Source organism: Equus przewalskii, chromosome 1, assembly GCF_037783145.1.
Source record: "Equus przewalskii isolate Varuska chromosome 1, EquPr2, whole genome shotgun sequence".
Taxonomy (NCBI): domain Eukaryota; kingdom Metazoa; phylum Chordata; class Mammalia; order Perissodactyla; family Equidae; genus Equus; species Equus przewalskii.
In genome coordinates this window covers 153,097,830-153,115,880 of record NC_091831.1, presented here as the reverse complement: position 1 = coordinate 153,115,880, position 18,051 = coordinate 153,097,830, and positions in this window count along the sequence as shown.

Genomic DNA, 18,051 nt, shown 5'->3' with positions numbered 1-18,051 from the left:
GTGGATATATAGCCACCTATTAGCAGGACCCAAATCCTTTTGCCTGAGAATCAATGAGTGCCTCTTTCTAGTCTAGTCCAAGGATGTTGTTTGTAAAATACCACACCACGTTCCTTGCTGCAAGTGCAAATTCTGCCTCCTGGATCCAATAAAAGGGGACATGCCTTGCTCATGTTAAAAGATACTGATTCCACACATGACCAGAAGGAAATTATTTGTCATGGGGAAAGCTGCTTTCCACTTACCTATACCCTTTCAAGGAGGACGGATCTTAATGACGAATCTTGGTTTGCAGAGTGGGATAAAGCGGATGAGGATATAATTTTGGGGGGACAAGATAGCTAAATAGTTTGGATAAGAAAAAAGATGTGAGGAGGCTAGAGTGGTTTTCAACCTTGAATTCACATTGGAATCACCTGGGGAGTTTTTAAAACCAGGAAACCTCGATCTCATTCCCAGAGATCCAAACTCAATTAGTCTGGGTGGGCCCTACCTGTGTATTTTTGAGAACAACTGGTATATAGAAAGGAAGACCTGGTGGTTGTTGTTTTTTGATGAAATTTTCCTGCGCCATTGAACATGAATGTCTTCTTAGAATCTTCTTCAGAAAATCTAGACTAGTCATTAATGCTTTTATGAAATGTTAATTTGTCCTTTTTGTTAATGCAGTGAAGTATCAAGTCTGGCCTCAAGGTGGGCGTGGGGTGGGAGAGTGTGGGCTCAGTGTCTTGGTGACACTCAGGTAAACATACTTGACAGCTGCAAAGAAACAAAGAGAGGAGAGGGTTAGGAGGGCCATAAGTGAACATCAGCTATTAGAGGCTTTGTCCCTTTCGTTGCTTCTATCAAGTAGAAAAATCTTTCCAAGTACAGAAGCCTCTTTTCTGGGTGGACTAAAAGCACAGCACCCAGCTTCCAAACAGGGTATTCTAAAGAAAAGTAGTGAAGAGAAACCAATAGAAAACCCTTCTTTCCCCTTGACCCGTACTTTGTCTTGGACACTTTATGATTCAGGGCATTATTAGGTGGTCTGTTAATTTTCCCGACCTTTGTTTCTCTGGCCTTCAGACATGTCCTTGCTGTTCCATAGAAAGTAAAGACGTGGTGATAGGCTGTGGGACAGAAAAGGGTCAACCCAAGCCACAGCCAGTACAGGTCTTACAAGTGGGGCGTCCTTCAGCTTTTAAAGATGAGAGAGAAGTCCCAGCGTAGAAGAGTCTAGTCAGTTCATTCTGCCGTCCGTTGAGAACACTGGCAAAATATTCATTAGTGAGGGAAGCTGAAAAATTTGAATAAAGTGTAATTTCAATTTTTGGTGTTTTCTCAGATGCTTGATGAATATACCAATGAGGATAAGGGCACATCCTCTCATTCAAAATATCATTGGCAGAACAGTCCTCCACACCAGGCACTGTGTTAAGCACTGAAGATAAGCTAGCTTTTGCCCTCATAGTCTGTTTTCATCTCCTCCAGGCTTCTTTCTTTAGCACAATATTCAGTTGAATTTTTCAGAACAAGCCGTCTGCAATTGAGTTCTGTCACTTAAGGCCTGATGAAGAGCTACAGATCTGGAGGGATGACTGTCTTCATGGGATCCTCTCCCCCCATCTATCCAGGAATACATCAACTTCACCAAGTATCCAAAAATAGGCCGAGCAGACGACTGAATCTAGGGTTCGTGATAGAATTTTCCATCTTGAAGAAGACCTTAAGACATAATCAGGGCTCCTCCATAGCTAAAACAAAACAAAATAAAAATTAACCTACAGCGTTATCAAAGTCCATGCTAACTATATCACAGAATATAAAATTTGCATTAGTAGTGTTACTGTTCTCACTCGTGGCCTATGATGATTATGTGAATTTCAAATAAAAAATAGCTTTCCACCACTTAAAGCAAAGGAATAGTAAGAAATCAAACCAAAGTGTATCTGGGAAAACCGATCTGCTTACTCTTAGGATCCACAAGAGGCCAATGTGATATGTCAACATGGTATTGCAGTATACTGCAAAGATAGTCGCATTAATCTCTAGGAGGGTGCATGTGTATGAGTGGAGGGAGGAGGGGCTGAAGGGTAGGGAGACCAGCAATTATAGTCCTTTATCAAGTCAGGGGAAAGCAAACAGAATCCAGGGCCACTTTTCCATCCTCAGTCTATCAACTTAAAGCAGATTTGCCTTGTCAGGTTTTCAAGAACATTGTCTAAGATGGTGGCTTGTTTATTTATGTCTTGGATTTATGGATCAACTTTCCTCCAGAAGCCCTCTCTGCTAAAATTTAAACATGCTTTAGATCTCTTCTTCCTGTCATCATCACCTAGCTCAAAAGAGAGAGCCGTGTGGTCCTGCTGTGCAACAATAATAGAGTGTTTGCAACCCATTTGACGCATGCATTTATTCTTGCATGTTAAATCACCTTTTCTTGGAGAAAAGAGATTGACAACAATTTTCAGGAAGACACAATGTGCCCTTTCTTTTTCTCTCTTGTGTTTTTTCCATTTGCTCCTCGCTCGGCCTCTGGGGGTAGATTATTCTCCTTTCTCATCACCTGTGTTTCCCCCTTAGCCTTTCTGGCTACTCATCTGGGCTGTTTTCCACTTTCCAAACCTTTAAACAACTCGCAAATTTGACCTTCTCTGGTCACAATTTGGAAATCACAAATTAAACGGTTTTGTCAGCTCAATGTACTCTCTTCTGTTAAAAAAATAAAAGAAAATAAAGGATTAACAGGCACCTGGAAAAAAGCTCTATATCTTGGCAAGAAAGATTAGGCTTTTCCCAAAGGCATCATGAGATTTAGAGAAGAAAAGAGACTACAGAACTGGCCAAATTTGTTTCCTCACGTATCTTAAATATTAACGGTAAGATGGCCAAAGCCGTCCTAATTATTTGTGTGTGTCTGTTCATGTTTGTGGGCCAAGAGAGAGTCGGTGGTTGGGGACCTGTATTCCAGTCACAGGTAGAAATAGCAGCCAGTAAGACTCTTCCTTTGTGATAACTTCCCACTCCTCCTTACAGAAGGTAAACTTGTAGACTTCAAGATGTTTAGGCTTCTAGAACATTTTGTGGGTCACTCATCTACAAATTAAACAGCATGTGTGCTCATGCTTCTGAGAGAATTGGTCACTGCCTTGCTTGATGCTTAACTTTCATTGTCACTGCTAGTTTGACATGAGATTCTGAGGGTGTTGGGAAACTCCAGTGGGGAGCCACCTGCCTTGTGAAAGCATCACTTGTTACTTCTGGATGGGAAGTCTGGGCCATCCAGGCTCTGCAGGCCTTTTGGCACTAACCCTTCAATGTCCCTCCTGGCAGGAAGTCCATTCAGGATGAATCTGAAAGTGGGCAAAATCAATAGAAGATAGAACAAAGAGAGTTAACAGAAGCTGATTTCTCAATAAAGAGGTTATTGAGAGTCTGGGATATGTTTTGTCTTTATATCCCTAGAGCCTAGCATAGTGCCTGGCATGGAATAGGTACTTAAGAACTGTTTGCTGAATGACTGAATGAATTTGAATGGCTGCTTTAAATGGTATTGCCAATGAAGACAGTTGGCTTGACTGCCTCGCTGCACAAAGGTGGTCTTTTCAGAGAACTGTAGACCTCATGAATCTATCCACTGAGTTAACACATACTACTGAGCACTTCCTGTGTGTCACGTAGGACTTTATCTGAAATTATCTAGCTCATTTATACTCCCCACTGCCACCCAACTGGGCCCTAGGAAGTAAGCTCCTAGACAGCAGTGATGTTGCTTATGCTGGTTATTGCTTTATCTTCAGCACCTAGAATGGAGCTTAGGGACAGAAAGGAGCCCTCAAAACTGAATTTTCTGCCAGCTGGTATTGCCCGACTTGCAAATAGCTCCAAATTCCATGTACTGAAACCCAGTGGTGGCTGGGGGAGGTGGCTTTTCTGTTGGGCTTGGGATTTTCTTCTGTCACAGGCCACTTCCTCAGCTACTAATCAGCCCCTGCGGCCACCCAAGTCCGTGTCCCATGCTGACCCCGAGTCCCCCACTAGCTTGTTGGATTAGAGTGGATATACGAATTCCTGAGGTTCTTTGCATTTGCTCAAAGTTCAGTTTTTAAGATATAGAGTCTGGTATTCCTTTGTTTTAGTCATTTCTGTTCTTACCATATTTCATAAAATCCATAAAATCCTGGAGGTCAAAGGTACGACTTTCCTCTAGTAGAAAAATGCTTGACTAATGCCTTTGGCAAAACCATTTTCTCTGTGTTGCTGGGTTGGATGGACCTCATAAACCTCCCAGACTTCAGGCTACAAAGAGTCACTCCTGGACGAAGGCTGCCTGCAAGATTTCCCCAGGCCCCTGGAATGTCCTTTATTCTCTACTTGCTTCCTGAGTCCTTTTTCTGAACCTACTTTCCCTTACAGAGGGAGGGAAGCTAAGAGGAAGAAAGCTATTTGCATAGGACGCCACAGTTCACATAGCTTTCTCATATGTTATCTTTCTTCAATCTTTGCCATTAAACTGTGAAATGTGTGTTATCCCAGTTTCAGCGCTGAGGAAATAGAGGCTTAGAGACCTTAAACAACACATTAACCAGGAATGGAGCTGTCATTCCAACCTGAATCTCCTAAATGGGAACCCTGTGTGTTTTTCCATTCCCAAACGAGGTCATAATGAGTCTCTGAAGGTTGCGAAGTTTTTTGTTTCCTGTTTACTTCTCTGTGGACATTGGTGTTCCCCAAACTTGTGAAGGTGGTTCACACCATTAGGCCTCCGGTAATGCTGTACCCTCTGCCTAGAAGAACTTGTCCTCCCCTTTATTGATTTGTTTAGGTAACTCGTATTCACCCCTCCAGTCTGAGCTCATGGGGAGTCAGAGCAGCACAGGGGGAAGAGTGAGCCATAGAGTCACACTGTCTGGGCCCAAATCTTGGTCCTGCCATTTACCCTCTGTTAGACCCGGTGTGGTGGCCTGACCTCTCAGGGCTTAGTTTTTACATCTGTATGATAGGAAGAATTTTGAAGCTTATCTTCAAGGGCTGGCAAAGAAGGAATGTAAGTACTATGTTGCTTCAAGAGTATTCAGTTTTTGCTGCTCCTTCCCAGATTAGAACCACATTACCAGCCTCCTCTGTTTCTCTAAATTGTCTCTTGATCATTCAGGGTTTCCCATGAATCACCTCTTCCCAGAGAGAGAAAAACAAAAGGGGAAACAAAGAGAGAAGAGAAAAAGGAAGAGCATGGAGCCAATAGAGAAAAGCATCAGATACAGAGAAAACTTTGCCAGCTGGAGGGAAAGAAGGAATATTTAAATAAATGTATCAGTGTTGTTCTGGGGAGAGTTGGGGAGAAGAGAGGAGACCAACAGCTAAAAATGGCGCTGCGTGTGGCAGAAATGTCCTGGCTCAGAAGGATCAGCTCTGAATCCAGAAACCAGCATAGGAGTCTAGAATCCACCCAACTCAGCAACTCTGAGGGAGGAAAAGGAAAATAAGAAGAGCTCGCTTGGGAAAGAAGGAGGAAGGATGACAGCCATCATCTTTGTATAAATTCATTGCCAGTTGGGGTATATTTGCATTTTAAGGAATTATCTTTTTTTTAAAAAAAGGGCAACAAGCTTTCTATACACTTTTTTGCTTAACAACAAGACGCATGAAAGGCATGTATTCAGACAGGATGCCAGTTGCTCAGCTCATTAGAATATTAAGTGAAACACTGATGACAATTACATAGCGCTGAGGCTTTTTGTCTGCCAAAGTGTGCCTTTCAACACATAACAAAGTAGGTCAAAAGTTTGTTTTGTTCTTTTATTGTTTCTTTTTATCTTAGACTTTTGATGGAGTTTCTTTTTAATAGGTAAAATGGTTGCCAAGTTTGGTGGGGATAATTTGAGGATGGGGACACTTCAATGACTCAGAAATCTACAAAGGAAGGCTTTTCTCTGGAATAGCATTCATTCATTCAACAAAGATTTTCTGAGCCTCTACTATGTGCTAGGCCTCATGCTATTTGTTGGAAATACAGTACTGAGCAAGATACATACAGACCCTACTCTCATGATGAGACCCTTGGCTGCTACTCAAGTCTGTTTATCTGGGCAATACCTCATGTTCAAAATCTCTCTCCAAAGTACATAAACTCTACACTTTATAAGACTTCCCTGCCAGTCTCTGCTATGAGAAGTAAGTATTGCTAGTTATGAGGTGTCGATGGCAAAGATCCGTTACATAAGTCACCTCCCTGGGCCTTGGTACCTGGAATATATAAAAGGATACACCTGGAAATATATAAAGCCTTACCATACAGGACTGAATTTCTGCTAGTGGGATTTCAAGCTTATACACACTTTTATTTATGTGGCACTCCCAAGGGCATACATATATTTTGATGGTTATAATATAATTAGCATTAGCATTTATCAAGTGCTTACCAAGTATCAAGAAGTGAGCTAAGCATTTGAAATGAACAAACTCATTTCATCTTTAAGTTCTATAAGGTGTTAAGAACTATGAAGGACCTGAGATTTTACGCTATTTGCACGCTTCTGAATGGTGGCAGAAGACATGAGACTCCTAGGTCAGAGACAAAGGACTTTACTACTCACAGCTCAGCCAGCAGCATGAGCATCAGCATATCTGTATAGTTCCTCTGGCCCTTGTGGGGACCTGGAATTGGCCACCCCAAGATATGTCTCTTTGGCATCAGGATTATCTGAGGCTGATTGCTTTTGATAAACTGGGACAGGGAAGGAGGCTCTGAGGAATGGAATTTGCCCTTCCTTAGGACACATTTACATTTGTAAGGTAAATCTCTATCTGTAAAAGATGCCTCCCTCTCTGTACCAGGAAGAAGAAAGGAGATGACCTTCTCTCCAAAAACTCTTAATCAATACCAAAGGCAAGGACTTAAATCTGCATTTTATTGTGGTAGTCTGGTAACCTCCTGTAACTGACTTCCCGCCCCCTCCCAACTTTGGCATTTCTTTAAGGATTAAGCATCTTTCCTTAGGCTAGGAACTGATTGCTGCGCTCACCTGTGACCGCCCAGCTCCAGACAATAGACTGGCCTCCGGCTACGCCCTCTGAGACAGCAGACCGCTACCTGCTGTGTCCATCAAGCGCTGTGCTGACAGGGCAATCTTGTGACTATTGTGGGAGGGACATTTCAATCACATGTGAAACACCCTGTTTGGGGGTATATAACCACTATGTGTACCCCACTTCTTCAGTGCCCTTTCTTCCTTTGGGAAGAAAGGCCCTGGGCCATGGTTCCCCATAAAGCTTTGTTTAATTTTCTCTTGCTATTCTGTCTCATGTGAATTTAATTTGTTCTACGGCCAGACGAACCCACATTTGGGGAGAGGAAATGTCCTCCTCCCCTCCCCTACACCCTGATGTTCCTTGGGAGTTCCAGCACACACAATAGACTGTGTTATAGGAAAGGAGCCCTAAACTTAATAAACATAAATCTTTTAAAAGGGGCAGTAGGCTTGTCTGCCCTTCGCTCTGGGGAGAGACACTATTTCTATCTTCCAAGGCTGTTTGTTATACAATACCCTTGAGAAGGTAGTCTGAAACAAAGGGCAGTCAGTGTCTTACAAGATATGCAGAAACATGGGAGACTCATGGAGAACTATCTCCCAATATAGATACTGTGATTATCTTCATATTATAATGAATAAACTGAGACTTAGGGAAGTTAAGTAACTTGCCTAAGGCCACAATCTTAGTCCATGTGAAATTAGCATTTGAGCTAAGCAATCTGGTTCCAGAACACATGCTCTGCCTGGCTAGTGTTTTAGTTTAGATCACCTGAAAGCTGAACCTACAACAAGGAATTGGGTGCAGGTGGGTTATTTAGGAGGTACTTGGGAGGCACAGAGGACTTACCCTGTCTGGATGGCACCCCTTACCTACTCATTCATTTCCATGTTCTAAACCATTATGTCACTGAACTGAATCTGACACAGGCACAGACTTGAGGTTGACCACGTCTACTGTGCAATTTTTATACAGTTATTTTCTATTTCATTATGGTTTTACATCTTCCATTTTCAAAACTTCCCTTAATTATGCAATTTGTACTTATTCAACTTTTGGGTAAACCAAACAAGGAATGCAAAAATGATACATTTATTTCCCTGGGATAACTTTGGCAATAGTTATACATTTGTTCAACCAGGTGAATAACACCAACTGAGACTGAGTTGAAAAGTGATGATTTTGATAATTTTTACTAGAAATACAATATACGGGAGGTTCAGTGTATGTCTTCAGAATCCTACTTATTTACATGTTAGCATGCTAAGCCAAGTTTTTAGACACCACTTTAGCCTTGCAAAGAGTGACACAGATATTCATATGGCAAATCTAAATAGCGTGACTCAGTCGGTTGTCATACCAAAATATTTTACACTTTATTCTGCAACTCCAAATCTGTTTCTAAACCAAATGGAAATGCTACGAGAGTTAGGATAAAAGAAGACAAAGAGCACTGAACTCTTCCAGAGCTGAGATTTGCCACTAGTGAGCTGTGCAAGCTTATGCCAGACACTCAGCTTCAGTTTCCTGGTCTATTAAATCGGGCTGGGGTACACCATATATGCTTTTTTCCCCCAGTACTAGTTGGATGTGATTCTGATCCAGTAAATTCTGCTGGGAAGCCAGTACTTAGAATTGAGTAGTATACTCCTTATATTTATAGTTAAGAATAAGGATGGACAGACTTGGATTTGAACCCTAGCTCTGCTGGTTGTATGACTTTGGGAAAATTGCTTAACCTCTTTGAGTCTCTATAAAATGGAAATGATAACACTTTCCTTTCCATCTGTATTTCTACATGTTCAAGTCTCCTCCATTCAGAAACAAACAACCCTCCTTTGATCTCACATTTCTATTCTGTTATCACCATATTTCTTACTTCCCTTTTATAGCAAAGATCCCTAAGCATTGTCTCAGGATTGTCCCTACTTTCCCAACTGCCTTTGACCCTATAACTGCATGACTTCTACTTTTGTGACTTCCACAGATACTATTTTCACTAGGTCACTAAATGCAAAGAACATTACTCAGTTATCTCAGCAAAATCCAACATAATTAACCACTCTCTCCTTCTTGAAACACTCTTTGGCTTCTAAGAACTTTCCTCCTGCCACCTTGTCTCCTCCTTCTCTGCTTCGTGTGGGCACCTCTTCTACTTGTGTTGTCTCACAAGGTACTATTCCAGATTCTTTCTTTCTTTCTCTACAAAATCTTCTGGATATCTTACATACTTTCATGTCTTCAAGTATCACCTGTCATGTAGGCTTTTGACTCTGCATGTCCTGCAACATATCCAAATAAAATCCATCTTTCTGCCCATACTAGTTCCCCTATATTGGTGCTGGAATCTCTAGCCACTCAGTGACTCAAGCCAGAAACCTAGGAATCATCCTTTACCCTCATCCCCCATATTCAACGGGGCAAGTCTCATTGATTCTACCTCTTGAGTATCTCTTGAAACTGTCTTCTCCATCTCAATGGCCATTTTCTGACTCAGACCACCATCATCTCTCATCTCGATTACTACAACATTCTCCTCATCGATCTCATTGATGAGTTTTGCTGCCATTCTTCGTACTACAGCTGAATTGATCACACCATTTCCCTGATTACAATCTTTCAACAGGTTTATATCGCCTTCCAGCTAAAGTCCGGACTTTTTACAATGACTCATAAGATCCTTTGTGATGTGGACTCTGCTCGCCTCTCCAGCCTTACCTTTCCCTCTTCTCCCTGTTCTGTCTCACACACTTGATGCTCCACTGAAACAGAGTTTCCTCAATTCCTCAGAAAAGCCATGCTCTTTCCCACCCTGGAGCTGTGTACATGTGTTGTCCTCCTAGCTAGAGAACTGCTCCCCAAACTCTTCCCCCAACCATATCCATATCTCCACTTCCAAAAAGCCTTCCCTCATCCCTGAAGCTCCTGCAGGGTGTACTCCCTACAGATTCCCTTCTGTATTTACCCTATTATTACATTTGCCACATTGTGTTATAATCACCTGTTTATCTATCAGTATCTCCCACTATTCTAAACTCTGTGAAGGCGGGCCCTGATTGTTTCACAGGTATTTCTTGTACTTAGCAGAGCCTGACACATAGCAACACCACAATCCACAAATGTTTACAGAATGAATAAATGTATGGAAATCACACAGCAACTTGTTTAATAAGTGCTGCTCTTTAGCCAGAATTAATAACAAGATATTAGAATATTTAAAGTATTGGGGTTGCTGTGGGTATGACCTGTGTTCAGAAGCTCTGCAGCCCCACAGCGGGAACTCACTGACTTTCTCAGTGAGAGGAGGGGACAGAGGGAACAGAATGGTGGAAGAGGCGCACTGGACAGGACTCTGGGTCCCTAATATAGCTTTAACCAGAGCAGCTCAGGATTTTTTTGTTTTGTGCCCTGGGGTGGCATATTATATTTTATATGAGGAAAAAAAAGAAAGGAAAAATGAAACAAAAAGAAAAAAGCCCTGATACAAATAGACTATCGAAACAGGTCTTATAAAGATGGTTTTGGAATGAAGTACGGAAGCTCTGAAACGTTTGCTTTAAAAGCTATAATGGAAGTAGATACTGTGGTCACTACAACATAGTATATACTGCTGTTACCAAAAAGGGTAGAGTGCTTTTAAAAACTGTCCTGGTGCAATGGGGTTGTGTACTCATAAGTTTATATCTCTTAAAATCAGTTAAATTAGATCATAATACCAACTGACATTTGATTATTAACAAGATGGTGAGAATTTTCTTTATCATCTTGCTCTTTTCTGAGTATTTCTCTTGTTTTAGAAAACTGTACCCACATACAACAGGACTTTTTGCTGAGTAGACAAGGAGAAACATATATAATCAGACTTTAAGAAATTAAATTAAACCTAGTACTGGTAAGTTGCAGTCCTAGTCCGCTACCGTGGCTGATGGGTGGACAGAGGCCGCGTACCTTACAGCTCCCTAGTGAAATTCTACCTGCCTCTCCGTGTCCCACTTTTCTAACTTTGGACATGGTAAGACGACTTTCGACAAAAAATATTGCCATTGGAACAGAAGGGTTAGCAGATAAGTATTCTCTATCATTCATTTATTCATTCAAAAATATTTGTTGAGAGCCTACTGTGTGCCAAGCACCTGTAACATTTTCTAGTATTTGGAGATATATCAATAGGAAGAATATATAAGGTCCATGCTGTTATAAGCTTAAATTGTGACAGAGGAGAGAGAGACAGTAAACAAGTAAACAATATAATTTTGAAAACTGATGAGCTGTATGAAGCCAGAAGAACGACAATGTGCTGGGGATTGACAGCCTGGGAGGGTGGAGGTGGAGTGGGCTGCTCTAGCCAGTGGCCTCTGAGCTGAGATAAGCGGTGGGAAGGAGCCAGCCATGTGAGGAAATAAGGGAGATCTTTCCAACTGGAGGGAGCAGTGAGGGCAAATTTCCACCCCACGTCTTTCTCGATAGTCCTCAAGTAGCCAGTGCGTAAGGTGTAAGACAGATGCCAAGCTTCCTGGAACAAGGCCAACTGTTTTGTCTGGAAGCCCCAAACCACCTAGATATAAGGGGACATCATGGAAAGGTAAGTAAAGAAAGCAAGAGGAGAAAAGAATCACATGAGTTCTTTTAGAAAAGTGATGCATTTCTGTAAAATGTCTACTTTTTCATTTTAAGATTTAAGAACAAAGTAATTTTAAAACTGGATAGGAAATCCCAAACAACAAAAAAATGCCCCAAGTTTTATGGGAATTTAATTGGAACCTGTGCTCATCCCATTTGGCCACTAGAGGGCAGCATTGCCTATGAAATGTACCGGAAGGACCGCGGCGGACTGGGGTGCCGAGGAAGAAAGTCAACCCCGCAGGTACATCTCTTCTCCTGTCTCTGCTACCCGTTCCTCCTTTATCTTCCCCATAATCCACTCCTAACTCCCTGCCGTCCTCCTATCCACGAACACCGTCTCAGCGTTCTGGGTAAGCTTTATGTTTAGAGAAAAACCTCTGACTCGTTAGGACAAAATAAAATCAGCCCATTTAACCTTATTGAAGGAGTTTTGACCCTACGCCTCGCCGCGGACTCTCAATGGGCAACAGCGGGTGTGTCTGGGGCCTCCGGGGCAGCGGCTGGCTCCTTCTGCCCAGTTCTTCAGGATCAGATCGGTTGTTAAGGGGAACAATTGAACATTTTTAGCCTAGGGAGCAAGGAGCATTGTTCCCTCGTGTGTCGTTAGATCAGCTGGCAGCTGTGGGTTTGGTGGCAGCAGACCGCGGGGACCTTGCCCGCTTCCTTCTAAGCAGTTCAAGCTCGGGCCACACGCAGGCAAATTTCATGTTTCAAGTTTTTGTTTTATTTTTTAATTGGGGCCTTTTATGACAAAGTATGCACGTGAATAAGTTCAATAGGAGAAAAAGGTGACAGAATTTTAGCTGTAGCTACACAGACAGAGTAAATGTAACAATTTTAGATACGATGTCAAAATTATATGCAAATAAAACATGAAAATGTATAACATGGATTCTGCTTCCCTCCAAAGAAGGATTTGAGACATCATACAGCAAAACACATATTGCTATGAACATGGGGTCACTTTTCATTCAAGAGATATTTAGTGCACTCCATTTATGTGCTAGGAACCAAGGTGCACAGGTGAACAAGACAGACATGGGCCCTGCTCTTCTGCAGCTTCTATTGTAATTGATAAGGATGTGAATGAGATCAGAAATCATATGAGAAAGGGTGTGTGTGTGTGTGTGCTGGGGGCTGGTTCAGAGCTGGAAGGATCTTAAAGATCATCATCTCCAATACACTTCATTTTATAGATGAGGAAATGGTGGCTCAGAAATATTGTGACTGATCCAGAGTCAGTCTAATGAAATGATTAGTTCATTTGAGCATTAAAATCTGCTTTAAGCAAATTAGAAGACACCCTGGGTTACTTAGCTTTGAGTGCTTGATACAAGGAAAGAGAATAGGTTGGGAAGGGAAACTTCTTTTGGGGGCCAAGAATTTATTGAAGAAATGATCAAATGAGTCCTTATGTTGTGGACATGGAGGGACGATGAAATATTCTTCAAATGACTGTTTGAAAATCATCAGCCCTTCATGAAATGAAGCCATCTAGTATTGAGTTGTATTTCAGGGAAGGCATTTCTATGTGGGGTTAAGCTGCTACATAGTCCGAGAGTGTAACTTTTGACAGGCGGTTTCAGTGTCTCCTCAATGTAGTGGAAGTTTGACCACATGGGTGGCATCTTGGATGCCCCGTTTCCCTCCTAGGAGATGCTTTTCAGGGCAGATCAAGGTGGCACCGTCCATCTTCCTAACAGCTCATCCAGAGCTCACTCACTGCGATGCTCCCAACAGTCTTGCCATTTGCCTGCCGCCGCCACCACCAGGGCACCAACTCCTGAGTTCCCCTGGTGCAGCCTCATTTGGTCAGAAAACAAAAAGACCGATTCATCTGCGAAGGGATGAATAGGAAGCTGGCAGTGAGACAGAGCTGTTGACTACTGAGAAGCAAGGGAGGGTTGGTGCGGGAAGGAAAGTGAGACAAACTGGGACTTCTTCCTGTTACGAACCCTCTTGAGAATGGATTAAAGCTACGAAGCCTTTCTCCAGACAAACATATGCATATCGCACACCATTTTGCATATATTTTCATGAATCGCCGCCTTCCTAATGCACAAACACATCTCTTACTTTAAAAAGTTAAACTCTAGGAGCTGTAAGTTTCCAAATTTTATTAATAACCAGGAAATTCTGAAAAACTCTTTAATCATAGCACTATTTTATGGTAAAGAATTTTCTTTCTTCTATTGTAGTCTTCTATGTTTCAAATACAATCAGTTTTAGAAGCAGTTCCTGGAACACTAAGAATGGTCAAAATGGACAGTTTCAAGGGTAAAAACATTTGCTATCAATGTTTTTTGTCATCTTGCACAGCATTATCTTATTTGAGAATCCTACATATTCATTTACCGAAAAGTGATTTTGTTTAAAAGAAAAAAGGCTTCATTTTATTACCAAATTCTAGGAGGCTCAAATCACCTGATATTTGACTATTCAGGGTTCTTTCGGGAAAATCAAAACCACAAAAGAAAGCAACAGTGTCTTCATCTCCCAGGCTCATGCCAGTGTCTTCATCTTCCAGGCTCATGCACTCTCTCCTGAATGGAGGGGGCGCATCTCCAAGTTCAATCAAGACGGGCTAACTACATATTACACATTCTCCCGCCGGTTCATTGTAGGAACATGGGGTTCATTCTGATATCTCCTTGAAGTCAGGTCTAGGGCCCTTGGCTTATCTTCATTCAAAAACCAGGCAGAAAAGAGATTTTCACCTGAGGATGGAGCAGTAAGGGAGCAGTGCCTGGACGGCCCAGAGCCAAAGACACAGGAGAAGCTCTCTACCTGCCCTCCTAGCGTATGGGGGAGCAGAATGGGCAGAGGTAACAGCTGGCAAAGAGAAAATGTGGGAGGAAGTGAGAACAAATCAATAAAACAGAGATGAAAAAATAATGTGCTCTCCATGCCATAAAGGGAAATCATGATGAAGACCCAAGTTAACTCCCATAATGCTTCCAGGCATCAGAGAAATGACGCTGTCAAAATACAACATTAGTTTTCTGAAGCCTACAGGCTGAATTTTATTTATTTAAAGTTAACTCCCATTTTAATACAAAAAAAAAGATAGCATATTCTACATCAAAGGGAGAAAAACTTTTCCTAATGTATCCATTTCTCTTCTGAAGTACACGAGCTGTCTCCATACAAGGCTTTGTGGTGTTTTCTCAACTGTGCTTGCTTTTCTTTGCATCAGGAAATGCTCAGTAAACAGACTCGAGCCGGGGTCTGCTGTTTCTCAATGCCAAAATAGCAATCGTTTGGTTTTGTGTGTGTTTTTAAATGCATTGTTAGTTTTAACTAAGATCTATGTATGTTCTGTGAATGATATTTCAAAGCAGGAGAGAGAGAGAATGAGAATCAGACGTAGATATGAAATCAGCCCTTGGTAAATTGTATAAAAGTATGAACCACAAGCTGTTAAGAGGGTTGGCCTGGGGTTGCCTTTGGGGAAGAAGAATTCAGGTTTCTGTGGTGACCATTTCATTCCCCTTGGAAGTTCGGTGGACGGTCACCTGGGTCTGGTCAGAACTTGACCTTTTGGTGAGGAGAGCACTGCCTATAAGCTTTCTAGATGTTGTTTCCATAGCTGTGAGAATAAACCAAAATAACCACCTTTCTGAATTGCTGGTCTTCTTACTGTTCTTCAGATCTACTTTGCTCCTTTCTGAGTCTGAGCATTAGTTAGTTGTGTGTGTGTATAGAAATCAATTTTAGTATAGGATAGTGGGTAAGACCATGAACTCATCAGTCTGACAGCCTGGGTTCAACTCCCTGGTCTGCCATTTGATAGCCATGTGATAAATTACTTAAACATCCTCATGCCTCAATTTCCCCATCTGAAAATGGGGATTAGATCGCCTACCTCACAGGGATGTTAGGAGGAGTAAATAAGTAATATATGAAATTTGTTTAGTTGTACATAGTAAGTTCTTTATTATAGGGAGTTTTACTGATGATGGTTGTTTTTATTTTTCTGGTAACAGCTCTATAGTTCTTTCCTCTGGGGAACCACCACTTCCCTTAATCTTGTTCTGATACAGCTCAGATAGGGCTGACCCCACATGCTTCTGTCCTGTGGGTGGAGACATAACTCAGACTTACCCAATCAGTGAATTCCATCCTCTTAGCTACAATGATTGACTCAGGGATGGGAAAATGATATGTTAGGCCAATCAGGGTAAATCATAGGAGTTTGTTTAGAACTGTTGGGAAGGAGAAGTTGTCTTTTGTGTTGGGTCATTAATGGAATAAGATGTAAGTCTGGCAGCTACCAGGTGGAGTCATTCAGCCTGAGACTGAAGCCAGTGCAGAGGAAAGCAGAGCCAAGAGAGGGAGGGAGAAAGAGAAACCAATTCAAATAGTAGGACCCCACGACTTCAGCCACGCAGAAGCCCCAGGACCACTCTTTCTGCATGACTCAGTTTATATTGGGCTTCTCTCCTTGGCAATTGAAAGAGCCATCACTAACTCAGGCTCCCACGCAACAACATCACCTATATCCTGTACCTGTTCAAATCAGATCCATCCTGCAGGCACAGTGCACAGCTCACACCTCTGGAAGTGATGCCTCCTTTTCTAAGTTCCTATAGCACCTTCTATCTGTGCCATCTAATTAATATTTATCACCCAACATTAGAAATTTAGCTTTGCAAATGCATTTACTGCATCTCTCCAATTTTCTGGATCGGTTCCGTGTTTTACTCTTTGGTGATCTCCATAGCCACTAGCACATCTGGTATTTTGCAGCAAGCTTACCAGTTATTTATTACTAGAATTCCTTTTATCCTCTTATATTCATCAGAAGTGGATTCTGTAGCTCAGTACACAAAGGACTGTAAGCGTAGGAATACATGATGTAAAGTGGAGATGGGGGGGAATAGGGTTGTTACATGTAGGACAATTTCAAGGGAAGAGCCCAGCCTTTTGTCATGTGTGAGGAGTGCAGTGGAATGTGGACTTGTTTATGTGCTTCCCACCAGGCTGTGAGCTTCATCAGACCAAGGACTGGCTCTAATTTTTTTTTTTTTAAGATTTTTTTATTTTTTTCCTTTTTCTCCCCAAAGCCCCCCGGTACATAGTTGTATATTCTTAGTTGTGGGTCCTTCTAGTTGTGGCATGTGGGACGCCGCCTCAGCGTGGCACGATGAGCGGTGCCATGTCCGCTCCCAGGATTCAAACTGATGAAACACTGGGCTGCCTGCAGCAGAGCGCTCGAACTTAACAACTCGGCCACGGGGCCGGCCCCCTGGCTCTATTTTTTAAACACGGTTCCCAGTTCTTTGCATAGTGCCTGACACGTGGTAGGTGCTCAATGAATCCTTATTGAATGAACACTGTATGTTACAGTGCAGCAGGCTTAGCTGAATTACCTAACCATTACCAACATGTAAAGGAAATGAAGTAAGAGAGGAATTGCTGGTTCTATGAAGCCAACACCTTCCTCCCATTATTCTGAGCCCTTTCTACCATCACCTCATTTCTCCAAATCACAAGAATAAATAAAGCCATTCCTTAGGATGACAGATTAGGTGTAATGACAATAGCATGTTTGGAATTTTTAGGTCTGTGAGAAGACTGGTATGTATTCCAGACCCAACAAGGAAAGGCCTACCGTCATCAGAATGAGTGAGTGGGGGAGTGTGAAAGCTGAATCACAGATTTAGAAAGAGGCACTGCTTTGGAATGTTCAGTCTATACACAAAGAATTCTGGGTTTGGGTCAGTTTTATTTTCTTATGTAAAATTATGTAGCGTTAGTTCTATATCTGCTTTATGTATTATAAATTAAAGAAAACACAAATCAGTTTTCCTTAAACTAGTTGATTCTCTCCCACAGCAAGTATTAATATAATAGTCATCCCCTTTCCCAACTCAACATTTTCCACTCATTCATTCATTCTTCACAGGTGGAAATTGTCATACTAAAGAATTATTTTTATTATGTCAGTTGCTCCTACAGCATAAAATCCAAGCTAAACCAGACAGCCAAGTCCTTCAATAATTGGACCTCAACTCATCTTTCCATATGTAAGCTTTCCCACTGTTCCCCCAGCCAAGCCTCCATTCCATTCACCTTGGTCTATTTACTGTTTCCTCTCACTAGCTTCTCACTCTTGTACTTCTGAATCTTTCTCTCTGTTGGTTCAAGCCTGTGTTTTCTTTTAAGCAATATTCTTTAACCACTCCAACGGAGGCTGAGCTTTCCTTCCTCAATTCCTAGAGCATTTATGGTCTACATTGCTGGTTCTTTTATTGTCTCAGATTATCATTTCATGTGTGTCTTATATTCTTTACTATGAACTCCTTAAGAGCAGAGATCACATCTTCGATTTCTTTGCATTTTTCTTTACATATAATGTGGATTATTTCAGTGATTAATATGCTAAGAACTCAGGCGATACACAGCTAGGGC